This window comes from Heterodontus francisci, chromosome 8 (genome assembly GCF_036365525.1).
Source record: "Heterodontus francisci isolate sHetFra1 chromosome 8, sHetFra1.hap1, whole genome shotgun sequence".
NCBI classification, from domain to species: domain Eukaryota; kingdom Metazoa; phylum Chordata; class Chondrichthyes; order Heterodontiformes; family Heterodontidae; genus Heterodontus; species Heterodontus francisci.
The window spans coordinates 101,279,943-101,299,028 of record NC_090378.1 but is presented as its reverse complement, the minus strand read 5'-3'; the positions used below and the strand labels follow the sequence as shown (position 1 = coordinate 101,299,028).

The 19,086-nt window shown below is 42.4% G+C and overlaps 1 long non-coding RNA gene across 1 annotated transcript in view; it reads left to right on the top strand.

The window, feature by feature from the left end:
- Nucleotides 1-4,535, top strand: part of LOC137373060 (uncharacterized) — a 32,602-nt gene extending 28,067 nt beyond the window's left edge. The window contains exon 4 of the long non-coding RNA XR_010975578.1: nucleotides 3,602-4,535. This is a non-coding gene — a long non-coding RNA (uncharacterized lncRNA). The remainder of the gene's footprint in view (nucleotides 1-3,601) is intronic.
- The last annotated feature ends 14,551 nt before the right edge of the window (nucleotides 4,536-19,086 follow it).

Genomic DNA, 19,086 nt, shown 5'->3' with positions numbered 1-19,086 from the left:
TCATAAAATTCAGCCCAGAGAGTGCACCCATGAATATGTACTGCCAGCAATGTGCAGTTTAATTTAAACAAGTTAAGATTGCTGAAAATTAAAATTACAAGAATTGAGTAATTAAGCAGTATGCACAAACAGGAACTTAAACAGGTTTCAGCTGCTAGTTCACTTTCTACCTCCTATGTTCCATGTCATTACACAATGGTACATACACCAGGGATTCGGTAAGGCTGAGACATATAATGTGAAACAGGATGCAAAGTAAAACACATGAAGCTGACTTTATTTTATTTCTTTCCCCTCCCCATTTGAAGGCAGCAGCTCAGTCTGGGCTCACGTTCTGAAGGTACTGGTAGACACTTGTTAACTCAGCCAAAAATCCCTGCTTTATGTGTGAGCCCAGGGAGCATGTGTCAGTGGGCTATTCAGACTTGAGACGCCCCAACCTGCACTTCTAGAAGGGCAGAGGTCACCAGATGGGTATCTGCACTGGAAACCCTGGTAGGATGTCAGCTGAGGCCAGAATTGTACTCAGCTGTGGCGCCGAACATGGTCAAATAGCTTATCAACACTCTCTGCCCAACTCACACCTGAGCAATGGCTCCTCAGGCAAAGTGACAGAGAGCATTCAGAGCTGATGCAACCATAGCCTACAAAGAGGGGACAGGAACAAATAAACATGTGATTGAAGGCCAAATGGGAGCAGTTTACACTGTCAAGTGCATGTTACTTTGCAGTCTTGACATTGGCAATGGAGGGAGGTGTGGGATTGCCTCATATTCCAGCAATCAGATCAGTGCTTTCTGGAGGAACAGACCTATTTGTTGCACAGAACATCTTCCTTCTGAACTGCTTCTCGCCCCTTCTGTCCTCTGACTCAGTTTCTGATTAGCCCTTGTTAAGCTGTGAAAATGCTTGGCGATTACTGTACCCTGACAGCCCATATGCTCCCTTCAGTCAGATAGACCTGTCCATACATCCTGGCAGACAGATCAGTTCCTCCTCCAAAGGTTGTATGAATACAAGTAATAATTCCCTCAGCCCTCTCAGGGTAGGCTTTTCCTCTCACTAATTGGTGTCCCCGAGTTATTCTGCATTCCCTGTGTGATTCTGTATCATTGCGCAGCACTCTCTCCGGAACACTGACAATGCACAGAGATTGTTACGACTGATATAAACAGTTGAACACTGGTTCTAATGATTCCCCATGGCCCACTTACCTCTCCTTCCTCTTGTACTAATTTGTAAGGGCGAAGGTACAACAGACGTTTTGTGTGCCCCTATTACACACAGAACATCTCACCAAATTTGATCTGTACCTAGATAATGCTGGATCTGCATATACTGCAGAACCAAACAGTGCCTCATTATTGTAAACTAGAAATATAGTTATCTGGAGGTTTCAAATGCAGAAATTCCAGTCAGAATTAACACTGGTGCCAAAACATTATCCACTTCCACTTGGCAGCCTTTGCATGTCAATAATAGAGCTAGCCCAATCTCCCACTCAAACTTGCTGCAACCTGTACACAGAAAACTCTGTCTTCATGAAACTGGACTCTGTGTGCTACAGACCTTATGGATTATATACATACCAATTGATCAATAGTCAGAGTGTGGAGGTGGGAAAAGTGCTAGGATTGATGGGAGCCACAAAATGTGTGAAAGAGTGGAATCCACAGCACTGGTACTGCTGGGGAACCTGGGGAGAATGGAAGGGAGTGGAATCAGTGCTGTTGGGAGCATAGGGAGAGTATGAAAGAGTGGGACCAGTACTGCTGGGACAATGGGGAGAGTATGAAAGACTGGGATTGGTGCTGCTGGGAGCATGGAGAGAGTATGAGGGAGTGGGATCACTGTTGATGGGAGCATGATGTCATGCAGACTCCCCACCTGCCAAGAATGAGGCATATTAATTTTGTCACATGAACATTGATTTTAAACTGTTGCTGGAACGAGAAATGACTTGTTAAACAGATCAGCCATGGCTGGAAAAATATTTGCATACTAACAAACAGTGCTTGGAGGGACAAAGGGCTATTCCCCGTTCTAATTTAAACCACAATGGACCTTTGAGCACCAGGTATTGTGTGTAAGAGATATTCTAAGGTTGGCTAAGACAAGAGAATCCACAAACAGACATGGTCAGACCAGCTAGTCACATGACTAACCTGCTTGGCAACCTGGGTTTTTCTGAATTGTACAAAGTTGGAACAGGAAAAGACTGTTTGCTCCTGGAGTGAGAAGACCGCTCTCCTGTCTGCTCCCATCTCTTTCTCACAAGCCTTTGGACCCATTTGAGGACATATGAACTTCAAGAGAGAAAAGTCTCCTACATCAAACAAGGTTTAAGAAGAATACTGGGCCCCAACAAAAAGCAAGACTTACCTACAATCAAGGACTCTACAGCGAGCTCGAAGAACAGTAACCAAAACCATCTTCAGATGTGGCCTAAACATTTCCACTTTATTTCTTCTGCTCTTTTCTGTCTCTATCTGCATGTGTGTATCATGTAAGCATGCTAGCATGGGCGCTTTGCGTATCTGGAGGCATTAACCAAATTAAAGTTTAAGTTTAATAAAGTTCAACCTTTTTTCTTTAAACCTAAGAAAACCTGTTTGGCTAGTTTCTTTGCATTATAATTGAAAGTTAGTGACCAAGGATTCACTAAGCGGGAGCTAAAAAACAGTGGGTTTAAAATTAAATCCTGTTATGGTAAGACCAGGTGAAGGCTGAGAAGGAAACCTAGACTCCTTTCCCACCTGGTCATAATGATGGGGAGAGTATGAAGGAGTGGGATTGGTGCTGCTGGGAGCCAGGTAAGGTTGCCCCGTAGTAGCATGTTTTGCAGTGTTCTCCTATTGCTATGGTCAAGTTGCTGCTTTGCTGGTATATTGAAATATGTTGTAAATAAAGATTATATTGATTTTTATCTATGCATGTGAGTAATCTTGTCTGATTTGACAGGCCTGAAGTCAAATTATATTTAGTTATGTAGTATTTTATATATTAACACATCTTGTGTGAGTAATCGATTTATCGATCAAGTAATGTTGCAGCCAGCAGACCAAATCTGAACATCTTCCTATCTGGGTCAAGCGGCTAATAATAATTGGTATAGAAGGGAATTGTGGCCCAAGAGGCAGGAACTGGAATGGTACTGATAAGCAGAGTATCCTGGTGCCAGAGCTCACAGTATTACAGTTTGTTGGTGTCCAAGCACATGTAATCACTTTAAATTGCTGGAGCTGTCCTTGGCATCATTGTGAGTTGGTGGAGTTATTCATGTTATCACCATGTATTGCTGTCCATGTTAGCACCATGTATTGGAGCTGTCCATAGTATCACTATGTGTTGGAGAAAAAAGAAAGACTTGCATTTATATAGTGCCTTTCACAACTACCAGACGTCTCAAAGTGCTTTACAGCTAATTAAGTGCTTTTTGAAGTGTAATCACTGTTGTAATGCAGGAAACATGACAGCGAGAATATGCACAGCAAACACCCACAAACAGCTATATGATAATGACAGGACAAACTTTTTTTGTGATGTTGATTGAAGGATAAATATTTACCAGGAATAACTCCCCTGCTCTTCTTCAAAATAGTGCCATGGGATCTTCTACATTCACCCAAGCAAGCAGATGGGGACTTGATTTAACATCTCAGCCAAAAGACAGTACCTCTGACAGTGCGATGCTCCCTCAGTACTGCATTGGAACGTCAGCCTTGATTTTTGTGCTCAAGCCCTGGAGTAGAACTTGAAGCCAGAACCTTGTGATTCAAGAGTGCTACCAACTGAGCCACAGCTAACACATGGAATTGCCCATTGTATCACCATGTGTTGGAGCTGTACATGGTTTCAGCATGTCTTGCTGGAACTGTCCATGGCATCTACAAGAGATGGTGGATCTGTCCATGGCATCACCGTAGCTACATAACCTCTGTAACATCGCCCGACTCTGCCCTGCCTCAGCTCATCTACTACTGGAACACTCATTCATGCCTTTGTTTCCTCTAGACATGACTATTTCAACACAATCCTGGCTGGCTTCCCATGTTCGTAAACTAGAGGTCACCCAAAACTCTGTTTCTGTGTCCTAACTTGCATCAAGTCCCATTCAGCCATTACACCTGTGTTCGGCGACCTACCATGGCTCCCAGTTAAGCAATGCCTTGATTTTAAAATTCTTCATGGCCTCACGCTCCCTATCTCTGTAATCTCCTCCAGCTCCACAACCCTACAAGATATTGGTACTCCTCTAAATCTGGCCACTTGAGCATCCTGAATTTTAATCATTCCACCATTGATGCTGGTCCTTCACCTGCCAAGGCCTTAAGCTCTGGAATCCCTTCCCTAAACTCCTCCACCTCTCTAACAATCTCTCATCTTTTGTGATGCTCCTTAACACTTACCTTTTTGACCAAGCTTTTGGTCATCTGCCATAATATCTCACGTAATATGTAGCTCGGTTCCAATTTTGATTTTATAATGCTCATTTGAAGTGACTTGGGACATTTTATTACATTAAAGGAGCTACTTGGCTAGACGTTGTTGTTATTGTTGTTGCTGGAGTTGTCCATAGTATCACCATGTGTTGATGTAGCTGTTCATGATACCTGTGGGTGTTGCTGGCTCTCTCCATGGTATGACAGCATACTGCTCTAGGAGCCCTTGGTTTTAGTGTTGTGGTGATGGGACCATTTGTTTTTGATGTGATACTAATTGATTTAGCACAAGTTGTTCTGATAGAAGTATGATTTCATTAATATTAAAAAACAAAGACTTTTTGCAATGAGTTTAGCATGTAGAACCTGGGCTGGAGGATAGCTGCCTTATGGGGTCACCTTGTGTCTCAATGGTAACTGCTTGCACCAGCACAATAATACTTTGAAAGAAAGATGACTTTCAAACATATGGCTCCTTATCACATCTCCCAAACACCCAAAACTGCTTTGTGCATTCCCTTGGAATGCAGTAATCCCACAAACAACATAAAATGGAAGACTGGTTAATTTTTCATGTAAGGAATGTTGGCTAGGGCAGGAGGAAAACTCTCTGCCCTTTGTAAAACCATATCATGCCATCTTTAATCTGGACTGAAGCAAAAAGACAGGCCCTTTGTTTAATTTCTGATCTGCCAGATAGCACTTCTAACAATGAAAGATCCATTCAATACTGAGGTAGTGCTAGACTGCCAGAGGTGCCATCTTTCAGAGGAAACATTGAACTAAGGCCCCATCTGCCCTCTCAAGTGGATGTGAAAGACCCCACGGCATGATTCAAAGAGTATAGGAGTTCTCCCCGATGTCCTGACCAAGCTTTATCCCTCAACAAACATCACTGAAACAGATTATCTGATTATTATCACATTGCTTTCTGTGGATCATTTCTGTGTGTAAATTGACTGCTGTGTTTCCAACATTGCACCATTGACTACACTTTAGAAGTATTTCATTGGCTGTAAAAAATTGTAGGAATGTCCTGTGGTCATGAGAGGTCCTATATAAGTGAAAGATCTTTATTTCCTCTTGTTTGCACTGGAGTCGCAATATTCCAGTTGTGTTGGATCATGGCCAAGGCCAATGATGATTTTTCAGTGTGTGATCTAATCTGAAATAAATGTTATCTTTCTTGATTTAAAATAAAATGAAGGCTGGAAGGACCAGTCCGAAATCAGTGCAGCCAAGCAAGGCATGTCAGTTGGTGAAGAAAGGCATTTATTCTGTGACAATAGCCAACATTAGAGGTAATTGGAGTTTCTCATTATCCTACTGGTGTTGATATTTTCACTGCTTCAGAAACACAATACCTCACTGCAATGACATTTAATGATCTACCTGCTGTTCAATGCTCACTGCGTGGGATTCAACTACGGGTGGGGGGGAAGGGAGGGGTGGGCAGTGCTTGACTTGCAACAAAAGAAGACAATTCAGTCCAATTTGTTTAATTGCAACTGTGAATATTGAGTGTTAAAATGTAGCTGTATGAGAAATTAGATGCCCTTAGGTATATATTTGGCAACAGCAGAATGAAGTAAACTTAGCTGTTACATCAAGGCTTCAGTTTAATGTTATTCCATGATATAATCTCTATAATTGACCAATTAACTCCAGTCATATGAATAGAATGCAAATTCCCATTGGTTGTGCTCTGTGAATGCTGTGCATCAACATCAGGAAGTTTCAGTGGATTGTTGGTCTGTTCCCTTGACTGTTCTGGCTTGATTTCTGTAGCTGTGTTTTCGTTATCCATTGTCTTCTCAACCCACTTTCCACCAGGTCTCTGGACCCCTCCACTGGCGCTGTCCAACATCCAGTCTTAGACGAGCCACAATGGGCAATTAACATGCAAATGCAGCAAATTCTTAAAAGTAAAAGAGAGTTTGAGGAGTCTTTTGCGTGAGGCAAATAGCAGAGCATCGTAAATCAACCAGCAAGTTCTGGTGAATCATAGCATATCTCTTCTTCGCCTGGCCTTGCTGACCGATTTGTGCATTATGAACTCATTGTTATTTTCCCAGTAATATTTGGGCCAATATGTTTCATCTTCAAGCTCTGCTGGATAACAGCACAGTGTAACAGCACAGTGCAGTAATGAATGCCACTCTTTGAGTAATAATTCATTATAAGCCACAAGGCAGAATTAATTACATTGTTTTCTCTTTTCATTGTTTGTTACATGGTATCCTATATGTCGAATTGATTCTAAACACCTACGGCTGGGTTATGTACCTGCTGATTTATTATTTAAGTGGATTTCATTCTGTGGTCTATGTCACAGTTGCTGTTTCCTTTGCACAATGAGAAATCCAGGTCAAGACCCACGGTGCGGGCATTGCTTGAATTGCAAAGAGTGAAAGATAAGATGAGGCAGGTGAGAATGCCATGACATGATGAGACAACACTTGGGTTTCAAAAGTCCAAATGGAATGAGAAGACGGAAGGACTGAGGGAGACAAGGAGCTGCACAGTTTCCAGGCCCCAGAATGGAATGAGTTGGAAGAGGGGACAGTGTGATGCTTTGAAGATAGTGAAGATGCAGAGAGAAGGAAATATATGAGGGATTATGTCATTTGGAGCTTAGAAAGCTTAGAAAGCTTTGACAGCACCACTGACCTTAGTGATAGAACATAAAGATAAAGGTTGTAATTATATATATACATATATGTGTATGTGTGTGTGTGACAGAGAGAGAGAGAGAAAAAATGGTGCATGGTTGTAAAATCTAAATTGATTTTCATTTTTAGGTGGAGCCATGGGTATAACCTTTCAGAATATAATGATGTGTGATAGAGCCATTTGAAGCATCAGTATCTAATCTACCTTTGGACTCACACCAGAGGGGATAAAACATTCTATAAAGGTCAAAATAGCTTCTTAAAAAAATAGAGATCACCTTAAAAATCTGCAAGATGGCTGACCTTAACGTATAAATGCAAAGGTTTGCTAAGAACAAGGTGAAAGGTACCTGTGGTGAACTGTACTCCTCATCTGACCACAGAAGTTCAGACATGGATTTGCTGAAAAGATGTCGTGACAAATATCTACACCCCAAGGACTGCAGTGGCAGCTCACCACCACCTGCTCAAGAGCAATTAGGGATGGGCAATAAATGCTGGCATAGCCAGCGACACCTACATTCCCCGAACGAATAAAAAGAAATTCTCAGCCCCTGACACTGTCATGAAGTTGGATGAATTTATAACACATCACCACCAAGTGAAGACAATTAAAACCCTAAATGACACACACACAGTTATCCTCCAAAGAATCACAGAATCATAGAATAATAAAATGGTTGCAGCACAGAAGGAACTCATTCAGCCTGCTATGTTCGTGCAGGCTCTCTGCAAGAGCAACTCAGCTAGTCCCATTCCACTGCTCCTTCCCCATAGCCCTGCAATCCTTTTCTCTTCATGTACTTATCCAATTCCCTTTTGAAAGCCATGTTTGAATCTGCCTCCACCACACTATCAGGCAGTGCATTCCGATCCTAACCACTCGTTGCGTCAAAAAGTTTTTCCTCATGTTGCCATTCTTTTATTTTTGCTAAACACCTTAAACTGGTGTCCTGTGGTTCTCAACCCTTCCACAAATGGGAGCAGTTCTTTTCGTCGACTGTGTCCAAACCCCTCATGATTTTGAACACCTTCGTCAAATCTCCTCTCAACCTTCTCTTCTCTGAGGAGAACAATCCCAGCTTCTCCAATCTATGCACATAACTGAAGTCCCTCATCCTTGGAACCATTCTCGTGAATCTTTTTTGAACCCTCTCTAAAGCCTTCACATCTTTCCCAAAGTCTGGTATCCAGAATTGGACACAATACTCCAGTTTAGGTTGAATCAGTGTTTTATACAGATTCATCCTAACTTCCTTGCTTCTGTGCTGTTTGTCTCTATTTAAAAATCCCAGGATTCCACATACCTTTTTAACCACTTTCTCAACCTGTCCTTCCATTTTCAATGATTTGTGCACATATACCCCAGGTATCTCCGTTCCTGCACCCCCTTTAGAATTGTATCCTTTATTTTATATTGCCTCGCCTCGTTCTTCCTACTAAAAGGTATTACTTCACACTTCTCTGCATTAAATTTCATCTGCCATGTGTCCTCCCATTCTACCAGCCTGTCTATGTCCTCTTGAAGTTTATCACAATCCTCCTTACAGTTCACAATACTTCCAAGTTTTGTGTCATCCTCAAATTTTGAAATTGTACCAAGTCTAGGTCATTGATACATATCAAGAAAAGCAGTAGTCCTGGTACCATTCCCTGGGGAAATCCACTGTGTACCTTCCATCTCCATGATAGCAGACTGGCAAACTCCTTCCTGCAAGGACCAAGTTACACATTTACCCAATAGCTGACCAGCTGGAGCTGGAACTCCCACTCATGCTGAGGTCATATTTGGGGTCTTCAGCATGCCTTGGCTGAGTTAAACTCATGAACCCCTCCCTCTCCCTCATTGTGGGATGAAAAATCTTTCTCTCAATGAACAAATTCTCCTCCCAGCTGAGACATTAAAATGTTGGCCCATTCACACGCTCTTCCCTACCTTTCATCTTCTATTGCAATTCACACTTCGCTTTGACATTTCTCCTACACCTTTGTCCCTGCCCTAACCCTCTACCCTGCCCTTCCTTACCCCTTCACTCTCTCCCCTTCCTTGCTGTCTCACTTGCCTTCTTTCTTCCCTCTCCTTTCCTTTCCATATCCCCTCCATCTAACCTGACACTCTCTCCCATCCCTCTCTATCTCCTCCCTCTGTTTTTTCTTACCTCCCTCTCTCTCCTCTCAATTTCTCTCGCTCCCTCTCTGTCTCCTCTCAATTTCTCTCGCTCCCTCTCTGTCTCCGTCATCTCTTTTTTCCTTCTTTTTTTCTCTCCTTTCTCCCCTCTCCTCTCTCTCCCCTCCCTTTCTCCAAACCCGCTCTCTTTATATTTCCAATGTTTATTCTTCTCACTGAGTCTTATCACCTTGCACATGTTAATATTGAATTTCATTTGCTATTTCTCAGCCCAGCTCCCAATTTATCTTGGTCCCGAAGCACTGATCAGACTGCTGTTGATTTTAAATGTTTCTTTTTCCCCCTCACCCATTTTCAGATGCTTGCTAAACAATATGAACAGTGAAAGTCCCAGCAGCCATCCTTGGGGCATCCAACCCATCACTTCCCACCATTCTGATGCAGCTCCATGTGCTTTGTCTCCTTTGATGCAATCAGTTGCTAACTCAACAACTGCCCACCTTCTGTATCAAGCTCCTATCAGGAATCTTACTGATGGTTAAATAAGCAATGTTAATGGAGTTCCTCTCTTTAAACAATCAAACATATGATAAAGAGCAGTCAGCACAGATTTCAAAAGGGAAGGTCTTGCTTTGAACAATCTTATTGAATTCTTTGAAGATGTAACAGAAAGAGTAGACAAGGATAATGCAATAGATGGAAATACATTTGGATTTTCAAAAGTTCTTTGATTAGGTAACAGACTGATAACTAAGGTCAAAGCGTGTGGAATTAGGGATCAGGTAGCAGAATGGATAGCAAGCTGGCTACAAAATAAAAAGAGAGGAGGAGCTAAGGGTGGCGGCTCAGCCTGGTAAAAGATGGGAAGCGATATTCCACAAGGAAGTTGTTCACAATTTACATTAATGATTTGGACTCGGAAATCAGACGTACAATTTCAAAATTTACAGATGACACCAAATTGGGGATTGCAGTTAATCCAAAGGAAGAACCTGACAAAATACAGGAAGACACTAATAAACTTGCAAAATGGATGTGTAATTATAAAATGAATTTCAATACAGATAAGAATAAGATGGTATACTTTGGTGGGAAGAACCTTAGGAAATAAGAGGCTATATGACGTAGAGGAGCAATGAATCTAAGAACGCAGATCGGCAAATCACTAAAAGTAGTGACATAGATTAATAAGGTGATATAAAAGCAAACCAAGCATTCTGGTTCATTTCAACAGAATAGCACAGAAAAGTAGAGAAGTCATGTTAAACTTGTATTAAGCCTTGGTTAGTCCACATTTGGAGTACTATGCACAGTTCTGGTCTCCTTATTATCCAGACGATATAGAGGTATTAGAGAAGACGTAAAATAGATTCAAAAGGATGACATCAGAACTGAGAAGTTATACCTATCAGGAAAATTTGAACAGGCTGTGGCTTTTGTCTCTGGAGAAGAAAAGGCTGAGGGGTAACCTGATAGAGGTCTTTAAGGTTTTGAAAGGATATAATAGGGGAGATGTAAAGAAAATGTTTCCGCTTGTGGGGTAATCCAAAACTAGAGGATATAAATATATGATCGTCACTATTAAATCCAACAGGATATTCAGAAGAAACTTCTTTAGCCAAAGAGTGGCAAGAATATGGAGCTCGCTACCACAAGAAGTAGTTGCAGTGGATAGTATCGATGCATTTAAGGGGAAACTAGATAAGCATATGAGGGCGAAAGAAGTAGAAGGATATGCTGATAGATTTAAATGAAGAAGGGTGGGAGGAGGCCCTTTTGGAGCATAAACAGTGGCAAGGATCAGTTGGGCTGAATGGCCTCTTCCTGTTCTGTACATAAGATATAACTTGGCAAAATAGTGGAGCAGCTTAAATCAGCCAGCGGGGGTTTGGTGATTTGCCACTCGCGGCATCTCTTCTGTACCTGAAATTGCTGACCCATTTACGCATTAGTAACTGTGTGCATTATGAACTCACCATTACTTTCTAAGCAATATTTGGGCCAATACATTTCATCTTCAAACTCTGCTGGATAACAGCACAGTGCAGTAATGAATGTCACTCTTTGAGTAATAATTTATTAGACACCACAAGGCAGAATTAACTACATTGTTTTCTCTTTTCATTTCTTTGTTTTCTACATGGTATCTTATATCCTGGATTGATTCTAAACACCTGCTGCTGGGTTATAAACCTGCTGATTTATTATTTAACTGGTTTTCATTTGGTGGTCAATCTCCCAGTTGCTGGTTCCTTTTCAAACTGAGAAATCCAAGGGGTCAAGGCTCACAGTGCAGGCATTGCTTGAATTGAAAAGAGGCGAGCACACGATGACACAACACTTGGGTTTTGAAAGTCCGAACAGGATAAGAAGAAGGAAAGACTGAGGGAGACAAGGAGCTCCACAGTTTCCAGGCCTCAAGATGGAATGAGTTAGAGGAGGGGACAATGTGATGCTTTCAACATAGTAATGATGCAGAGAGAAGGAAGTGTATGTAGGATTGTGTCATTTGGACCTTAGATGGAATGAGAAAAAATTTAAGAGCAGCACTGACAATAGTGACGAGTAAATAAAGATAAAGGTTGTAATTAGATATAAATATGTGTTTGTGGGAGAGAGAGTAATGGTTGTAAAATTCCAATGGGTGGCACGTGTAGGTGGAGCCATGAGTATAACATTTCAGAACGTAACGTTATGTGACAGGGCCACTTGCAGGATTAATATCTAATCTACCTTTGGCCTCACACATTTAGGGACAAAAGTGACTCTTTAAAAAATACAGAGCACTTTTTAAAAAAATCTGCAAAATGATGGATCTCAAAAATTAAATGCGAAGCTTTGTTGAAGAACAAGGTGACAGGAACTGTCACTCCTGCTGAGGCAGCATTTAGTCTCCAGTATGCACTCAGCCTTGGCTGAGTTCATCTCGTAAACCTTTCCCCTCCCCTACTGCAGAATGAAAAATCACCACTTTAATAAACAAACTCTCCTCACTGATCAGGCAACCCTTCCTTTAAAATGTTGATCTTGTCTCTCACTCTTTCCCTACCTTTCCTCTGCCATTACAGTTCAACTTTCCCTTTACCCTCTCCCCTTCACCTTTGCCCCTCCATCCTCCCTTCCTTCAGGTCTTACTTACGCTTTTGCCTCTTTCTCTCCCCTCCCTCTCATCTTTCTTCCTTCCCTCTCTCCCCACACTCTGTCTCATCCCTCCCTCTCTCACCCCTCCCTCTTTGTATTCCCAATGATTGTTTTTCTCCCCTTGTCTCATTACTTTGAACATATTAATACTGAATTTTATTTGCTATTCTTCAGCCTAGCTCCCAATCTATCTCAGTCAATCTGCACTGATCAGCCTATTGTTGATTTTAAATGTTTTTTCTTCCCCTTGCCCATTTTCAGATGCTTGATAAACAGGTACCAGCACCCAAATGAGAACAGAGAGTGCCGGAAATACTCAGCAGGTCTAGCAGCATCTGTGTAGAGAGCAATAGTTCAGGTTTCAGGTCTGTGACCCTTCATCTGTTTCTCTCTACATAGTTGCTGCCAGACCTGCTGAATATTTCCAGAAATTTCTGTTCTCATTTCAGAGTTCCGGCATCCACAGTATGTTGCTCTCAAGTCCCAGCACCCATCCTGGCAGGCGACTCATCACTCCCCACCACTCTGATGCAGCTCCGTTTACAACCATCCTTTGTCTCCTTTGATGCAATCAGTTGCTAATTCAACAACTGCCCACCTTATGTACCAAACTCCTATCAAAGGTCTTGCTGCTGTCTAAATAAACGGTGTTAATGAGGTTCCAACTTTTAAACACAAGATCAAGCACGATCTCTCCTGTCCACCCTCAGTAAAGCAATGCTGACAGTTGCACGGACTGCTATACACCATCCATCTTGCCTCCCTCTCGCCTCCCACCCATATATTCCTTTGCCATGTAGTTGATTCTGTAGAGATAGTTTACTAGGGGATAGGATCACCATTGTTATCTACTGCAGCTATAGCCAGCTTTCTTTTCCAAAGGCTAGCAGAGCTTCCCCTCTTGAGATACAGCAGTTATATCCCAAGGCTGTCGCATGCTGAAAATGGAACTGATCATCCCTGATAACATGGAGCTTTTGGTTTGAAACCTCACTGTGACCTCAGATGCCACATGTTTGTGAAAATAAATTCTAGCATCTGTTGTTCTGATGGTGCTGGTCTTTTTATGGAGGGAATTAGTAAGTGACAAAAGCTTAGACGGTTAGCCAAAATGATTTATAAAATCTACACAGCTCCAACTGCCTTATGGTTGTGCTTCTTAATTGCAGAAACATTTCTATATTAAAGCTGCCCTTCCAGTCCTGTGACAGGATTACTGTGTAGTGACGGCAGCACAATTGTCTTTTTAGGTCTTCAATCAGTGGAATTTTAATTACACTCATAACTTATTACCCATATAGTTTTCATTTTATGGCAGGTTTTGTGTGTATCTGAGTGACAGTTTTCGTTGTATTCCTTCTGGTTGGTCAAGTGTCAATCATTCTGCCAAAAAAATAACTCTGCCAGTGCCGGCCATCAAAACATCTCCTCGCCTGAGCAAACCTGGCCTCTGCAGCAGAAACAAGGGAACAGTTCTCTTGTCTACTCCGATTTAGTAGGCCTCAACAAGAGTGAATAGGATTGTCCTGGAGTCTCCCAGAATTAAAGATTAATCTCCTGGAGACTGCAGTAACACCGGAAGAATAAATCATAGGAGACTTTGAAAATCACTTTATGTGATTTGTTTATTTTCTTTAAATACTTTCATTTATCCATCATGACAGTATTGGAGACATCAGCTGCATCTGCTGGCCCAGTCGGTGGGAGTACTAAAGCCCAGTCAAGAGAGTTGAAAAGCCCAGTCAGAGGGAGTTGAAAAAAATCAATCGGACAGAGTTGAAAAGCCCAGTGGGAGGGAACATTTCCATAGGGCCTGATACAGTACAGAAGAATGACTCACAGGGAATCCAATTGCATTTATTTGGGGCCATCAGTGTTACATAGCTTTTCCCCTTCCACCACTGTGGTCCAGTTACAGTTGAGCCTGCATGGCAGCACGTTCGCTGAGCCAGGTGATGCTAAGAATGGAGTGCTTCACATCCCGAGGCTGTTAATGCAGCCTGAGACATCATAGGAGCACCACCACCTCCAAGTTCCCCTTCAAATCAAATCATTACTGGGTCAATATCATAGAATTCCCAATTAACACCATTCTAGGAGCATAATGACTAGGACTGCAAAATTTCAAGGCAAAGGCTTACTATCATCTTCTTGGGCCAACTAAAGGGGGGGGGGGAGTAATAAATGTGGCCTTGCCAGTGTCACCCCTATCCCAATATCAAATATTTTAAAAATAGCTGAGGAAAAATGACTATTCCGAAGGATTTGTGGCAACTCTCCGAAAATCTTCCCCCGCAAAAGCTCTTGAGGCTGAGGGTCAATCGAAAATTTCAAAGCTGTGATGGATAGATTATTGTTAGACAAGAGTATTAAGGCTGATAGAACCAAGGTGGGTTGGTGGAATTTAGATACAGACCGGTCATGATCTAATTAAATGACAGAACAGGTTCGAGGGGCTGAATATTCCTATATTCCTATGCAATAGGTCCAAGCAGCGTAATCTTTAGTTAAAGTGACAACACCTGTATCAAATTAAGGTTATTTTTAGTTGGGAAGATATGGGCTGAAATTTTTCCTTCATTGTGAAAACAATGGCTGACCATATTTCGCAGAGCCGCCGTGATATTAAGTGCGTGGCTCATTTAAATAGCCAGGGTGGCCAGCCTCCCCTGATCAAGTGGAGGGGTGGGCTGTCCGTCCCCAGCAATGGTGTTAGCTGCCTGTGCGCAGGCACTGATGCCATTTTTAAAGGGCTTCGAGCCCTACCATTCAATTTAAATATTTAAAGAAACAGTTAATTAAAAAAATTAAATACATTTAATTTGCCCCCCTCCCATCCCCACAATAACCATAAAATTAATTACTTGCCCTCTCCCCCCAAAACACTTACCTTAACCACCTGACCTTCCCCCCGCCACTCCAAAGTGCATAAACATTAACCTAAAATCCTTCCCACCATCCCCTACACCAACGATGTCTCTTTGACCCCGTTCCCGCACTCCTGCCCCGTGCTGAGAAACTTACCTCCTCCCCCGTCCCAACCAATGTTCTGCCTCGTTTCCCCACATGGGGATCCAAGGGCACAGGAGTGCCGGCTAGCGGCACGAAGATCGCACCGGGACAGACGGTGGGAACATAATTAAAATTAATTCATTGGATTTTAATTTATTTAAATATTTAATTGGGGTCCCATTACCGAGCAGCAGGCGAGGGGCCGCCGTGAGTCCTCACCGCTGCTGGCAATATCGGGCCAGGTCCTCCCGGCGTCGAGGTCCGTGGTGGCCCGCTCCCAGAGGCATGTCCGGCACCTCCCCCCCACCCTGCCATGACCCCCGTCGGCAGGAGTTCAGTAAAATTCAGCCCATTGTGTTTTACTTAAGCCTCTGGCTGCCTGTTGATGGAGGTGACTGGCTGTGGACAGGATAAATGATTGCTCTACTATCTCTCTCCTTTACATTTTACCACTGCAGCTTCTATCCTGCTGCTCCTTGTCTCCTCTCCTGCCCATCATGGAGTGTAGGCTTGTGCTTGAGATGCCATCCTCTACACATTTTCTTTCTTTTTTCCATTTTGAAGAATTGCTGAGGCCAATTTCCTGAGCATAACATTTGTTACAGAGTCACTTAAATTACATTCTCTCACTGCAAACTCTGGTTGGGCTTACTGCAGAAATGGCATTGAGGAACTGCAAAGTTCAAGGAAACTCTTTGTTGTGTATTATAAAGTATGCAAGACTTACGTTTCCAAATCAGCACTAAGTAATGGTGCTATGCAGGTAGCTATTTATCAAGCTAGCTAGAGAAAGAGATTTTTTTGAACAAAAATGTTTCAAGTTAAAACTACTTTCAGCTTCTTTCTGGATCCTCCCCAGTGTTGCCAGAACCCAGGACCCTACCCCCTCCCCATGCCCATTACTGCAAGAGCCTGGGGAAACACCACTGAGGGAAGTCTCACATTCCAATCCTATCACCAGCAAGCTCCAGAATTCACGTTTGCGCTGCTGTCAAATTATAGAACTCATGTGTGCTGGTGCCAAATCCAAGGAGCCCACTCCTAGTCCTCTTCAGCTCCAGGAATTCACCCTCTACGTAGGGGTTGCCAACTCTGGACATATTTCTGGAGATATCACATGACCTCTGGACATACAAAGTTTTCTTCTCTCATCTCCAATAGTTTAACCAGCAAACAAAAGCGTGGAAAGAAAATGAAAAATGCACACTATTATCGGGGGTAGGTGGAAATGTGGAATAATCAGTTCAGCCATGAATTTATTGAATGGTGGAGCAGGCTCGAGGAGTCAAGTGGCCTACTCCTGCTCCTAATTCGTATGTTCGTAATGCCCCTATGATTTTTTTCTGGAGTTGCTCAGAGCAGTGTGCAGAAGATCAATCTTTAATTCCTGGAGGCTCCAGCACAATCTTGGAGTGTTGGCAACGCCATCTCCGTGTGCTTCTAAAACCACTCCCTCTGGGGGCTGCAACACCCTGTAACCCTCTTCCCACTACTGCTGACTGGCAAGTATCAGCCTATAACTTGCACCGAAGTGCAGAATCTTGCTGTATATCCTGGGCTTCAACAAAGGTACGAGACAAACGACTGAAAACACAAGTTAATAATCCCTTCCCCAGGTTTGCAGTTTTCATGGAATACATGACAGAACCACAGAATTTAATTCCCAGAACATTGGTGAAAGTCCCCAAATACCATGTAATAAAATCAGAACTGGATTTGTTCAGTCACTGTTATTATAAAAATTGCCCAGCCTCTGACTCACTGTGAACAAAGTAATTTGCTGGTAATTTAACAAAATTGGTTTGTCGAGCATGCAGTTCCTGTCTGTCATGCTGGAAATTTCTATGCCACACTAAAATAAATGCAAAGAAATAAAGGCAGTCATTTGGAATGTGCAAAGTCACCGAACAGTTGAAAATATCATTAATACAGGAGACAAAATCTATGTAACCTCGTCCTGACCTTACGAATCACACTTAAAACAAGCAAAGAAAGGCATGGTTCTGACCTGTAGCCTGAAGGGCAATTATGCTTTGACTTCACTTCATGTTCGGTTGACAGGCGTTATACTTGGTGGCCTTTAATTGGACACAACCTTACTTTAATACACTGGGTATCATGTAGTTGTGGACGGGGATTGTAAACTTCCCTCCACAATGGGTGTGAAGTCAGGGGGACTTGAGTGTCCAAAGAGTGACTGAGTATTCCTCTACCCCACCCCTCACTAGATTGTCTTCTGCTGGCTGACCATTTTCCAAGGGAAGAATGTACAAGCGGTGGTTGAAAATTGGTCTCTGTGATCACATTTGACCCTATAATACAATGTATAATCTAACTTACTATGAGCAATGCCATAGGAGATCTACTAGTGCTATCCTAAAAATGGAATGTCTGCACCTTTTGTCTCTTGCAGTTTGGGATAAGTAGATTTATTTCAGCTTATTGGCCCCATGTCATATTGCTAACTGATCAATAAGTTAGAGTTTGATCAGTAACGAGGAAAGCATTAAAAACAAAAAAAGAAACTGAACGCATCAAATCATAGAGTCATTTACGGCACAAAAGGAGGCCATTTGGCCCATTGAGTCCATGCCAGCTCTCCACAGAGCTATCCAGTCAGTCTCATTCTCCTGCTCAATCCCCATTGCCCTACAAATTTATTTCTGTCAAGTGGCCACCCAATTTCCTTTTGAAATCATTGATTGTCTCCACATCCACCACCCTTGTGGGCAGCGAGTTACCCGCTGCGTAAAAACTTTCTTCCTCATATTTCCCCTGCATCTCTTACCCAAAACCTTCAATTTGAGTCCCCTGGTCCTTGTACAATTAGTTAATGGGAACAGTTTATCCTTGTGTAATTGATCTAAGCCTGTCATAATCTTGTACACCTCTCTGAATTACCCCCTCAATCTCCTTTGTTCTAAGGAGAACAACCCTAATTTTTCCAACCTAACCTTGTAACTAAAATCCCCCATCCCTGGAACCATTCTGGTAAATCTCCTCTGCACCCTCTCAAGGACCCTCACATCCTTCCTAAAGTGTGGTGACCAGAACTGGATGCAATACTCCAGTTGGCACCAAACCAGAGCTTTATAAAGGTTCAGCAAAACTTCCCTGCTTTTGTACTCAATGCCACTCTTTATGAAGCCAAGATCCCATATGCTTTACTAACCATTCTCTCAATATGTCCTGCCACCTTCAAAGATTGTGCACATGCTCCCCAAATCCCTCTGTTCCTGCACACTCTTTAGAACTGTGCCATTAAGTATATATTGCCTCTCCCTATTCCTTCTGTCAAAATACATCACATCACACTTGTCAGTATTAAATTCTGTCTGCCACCTGTCTGTCCATTCTACAATAGGTGGACTCTATTTTAAGTGCCTATATCCACTGGTCTAAAGCAAGCTGCTTAATTCTTTCAAATTTGAGGTAAGTTTTTTCAGGCTGCTTTTGGAGGGTTTAGAATTTTTGGTGGTATGCCTCTGGTACTAGCTCATATGCACTTAGGATAGCATTTTTAGTCATCTCATAGTCTGATGAACTCTCATCAGGCAACAGTGAATAAACCTCATGGGCTTTTCCTGTTACTTTGCTTTGCAATAACAGTGTCCAGCTCTCTGCAGGCCGCTTCAACTGTTTTGCAAGCATTTCAAAAGAGACGTAAAATGCTTCCACATCCGCCTCATTG